This window comes from Oncorhynchus mykiss, chromosome 3 (genome assembly GCF_013265735.2).
Source record: "Oncorhynchus mykiss isolate Arlee chromosome 3, USDA_OmykA_1.1, whole genome shotgun sequence".
Lineage (NCBI taxonomy): Eukaryota > Metazoa > Chordata > Actinopteri > Salmoniformes > Salmonidae > Oncorhynchus > Oncorhynchus mykiss.
Window position 1 is genome coordinate 1,987,481 of NC_048567.1, and position 3,203 is coordinate 1,990,683.

Below are 3,203 nucleotides of genomic sequence, written 5' to 3' on the forward strand. Positions count from 1 at the left end.
GTCACAAAGTGCTGTACAGAAACCCAGCCTAAAACCCCAAACAGCAAGCAATGCAGGTGTAGAAGCACGGTGGCTAGGAAAAACTCCCTAGAAAGGAACCAGGCTATGTGGGGGGGCCAGTCCTCTTCTGGCTGTGCCGGGTGGAGATTATAACAGAACATGGGCAAGATGTTCAAATGTTCATAGATGACCAGCAGGGTCAGACAATAATGATCACAGTGGTTGTAGAGGGTGAAACAGGTCAGCACCTCAGGAGTAAATGTCAGTTGGCTTTTCATAGCCGATCATTCAGAGTATCTCTACCGCTCCTGCTGTTTCTAGAGAGTTGAAAACAGAAGGTCTGGGACAGGTAGTACGTCCGGTGAACAGGTCAGGGTTCCATAGCTGCAGGCAGAACAGTTGAAACTGGAGCAGCAGCACGACCAGGTGGACTGGGGACAGCAAGGAGTCATCATACCAGGTAGTGTATAGAAATGTAATGGACTAATGACATGTTTGAATGTGGACTTGCTTTAAAAAGAAAACTCTTGTCAGCCATTTAGTTTGTCCAGAAAAACATCCTGTTGGTTGCAGTCATGGTTTACTGGTCAGTGTGTCAGCATGCCAGGTCATGAACCTGATGTAATACTGAACAAGCAGTTCTTCCATTGGTCAATGAGTAAGATGAGATGATGCAGAACTCAAATGTTACCAATCCGAAGAGCCCATAGTCACAAAGTATCTCTGAGTAGGACTGCTGAACTAGGATCAGTGTTTTCTTTTAGATCATAATAAATATGATTATATGGAGAAGGGGGGTGGATCTGATCCTAGATCAGCACTCCTACCTTGAGACACTTTATGAATACGGAGCCTTGCTTTTAAATATATAAAAGCCATTGATTGCTTAGAAATAATCACTTGCATTTAAAAGTGTAGTTGAATGAAACAAACCATAAGCTATTTGAGCTATCCATGAGATGGAGTATCTGTCTACACTCTGCTTCATATTTTTGTACAGAATGCATTGACAATCCTACTAAATCATGAAGTAATATTATGAGCAATTTGATCGCTTTATGGATCCTGTCTATCTGTTCTTCAGCCCACTCACTTGCATTGCAAGACAGGCAAAGTAATAATGATTTATAGATGAGTTAGTAGTCCAAGACCCAATGACATTTTCTACATCTCAAATAGCACTCTATGCCCTATGTCGTGCACTACTTTTGACCAGGACCCATAGGGCTCTTGTCAAAGTAGTGACCTATATTGTGAATAGGGTGCCATCTATAGGGAATAGGGTGCCATCTGGGTCTTTGCCATCGAGTTCAAGTGGCAGATCAATGTGTTTGATCTACATATCTAACTTGAAGAAAATGTATGCACTTATTTATGGCAAAATAACCTATTGCACTCTTAGTGAAAGTAGAAGACTGTTGTATGTAGCACTATAAATAATGTACCTTGTTTAACTGAGCCAATCATGTTCATGTTGCTATGCAGAATAGTGCAGTGGAACATTATACCCCTTGTTGTTTGGAGGTCTGTCACTTCATTGACATAATTCAGTGAAAGTCAGGGTTTATTTAATTTATTTTGTCAAAAGACAAATCAAACTTTGAATATGTTCAAATTCAATCAATGAAAATGTTCAGTTTTGCATTTGTTTGTATTTTGTATGAAATTGTGTACAATTTGTGTAATGAGCAATCATGACACTGCAGGAAGAGAAAGTTTACCGTTATTCTGTTCTTTCACACGCTGATAAATGTTGATCAAGTACTGTTGAAGGGTTTTATTTACACTAGCCCTTGACCAAGTACAGTCGAAGGGTTTTATTTATACTGCTGTACAGAGTAGGTTTTCTGTCATAAATAAGCTACCGGTAATTTACCAAAGCTACTGGAATCTTCTATAATTTTGGTAATTAGCATAGACTGCAATAAACTCCGTTAAGTTCAGTCATTTATACTTTTTTTATTATACTTTTTTTTGTTGTACTTTGGATCCCTTTTTCTCCACAATTTTTGTGATATCCAATTTGTAGTTCGTCTTGTCCCATCGCTGCAACTCCCATACGGACTCAGGAGAGGCGATGGTCGAGAGCCCTCCGAAACACAACCCTGCCAAGCCACACTTCTTCTTGACACACTGCTCACTTACCCCGGGGGCCAGACGCACCAATGTTTCTGGAGGAAAATCTGGTGACCGTGTCAGCGTGCATGCGCCCGGCCCGTCACAGGAGTCGCTAGAGCGCGATGTGACGAGGACATCCCGGGACAATGCTTGGCCAATTGTGCGTTGCCTCATGGGTCTCCTGGTCAAGGCCGTCTGCGACACAGATGGGGATCAAACCCAGATCTGTAGTGACGCGTATTTAGAGAAATTAGCCTAACTAAGGAAAAAAGCATCAAACCCAGATCTGTAGTGACGCCTCAAGCGTATTTAGAGAAATTAGCCTAACTAAGGAAAAAAGCATCTAATCAACAATGGCGTTATTATCATTTGACTCTCCAACTCTTTCAACTATTGACTTTTATCACAGCTGCCACTAGTTTGATGGCAAAACGTTGATAACAAATACATATTGACATAGTAGCAAAATATATAAAGGATGTTTTATGCTGAAACCCTCATATTTAACACTGATGGTATTTGCTAAGTTTGGTTGATATTTAGGAAAATGTTTTACAGTGTTGTCATCTTTAATTATTTCATATTTTACATGTGATAAGGCCACACAGTGGGCCAGAGACGATTAGACACCTGTAATAATCTGAAGTACCAAACATGGCCACTAGATGTGCTAAATGACAAAAAATTATTGAAAGTTACAAAACTTTTTAGAGTGCCGCTAGGTAAAACCCCAACACCCTGGACAGACAGGAACACAGTAGAGCTGATGCAGCTTTATAACACTCTGGACAGACAGGAACACAGTAGAGCTGATGCAGCTTTATAACACCCTGGACAGACAGGAGCACAGTAGAGCTGATGCAGCTTTATAACACCCTGGACAGACAGGAACACAGTAGAGCTGATGCAGCTTTATAACACCCTGGACAGACAGGAACACAGTAGAGCTGATGCAGCTTTATAACACCCTGGACAGACAGGAACACAGTAGAGCTGATGCAGCTTTATAACACTCTGGACAGACAGGAACACAGTAGAGCTGATGCAGCTTTATAACACCCTGGACAGACAGGAACACAGTAGAG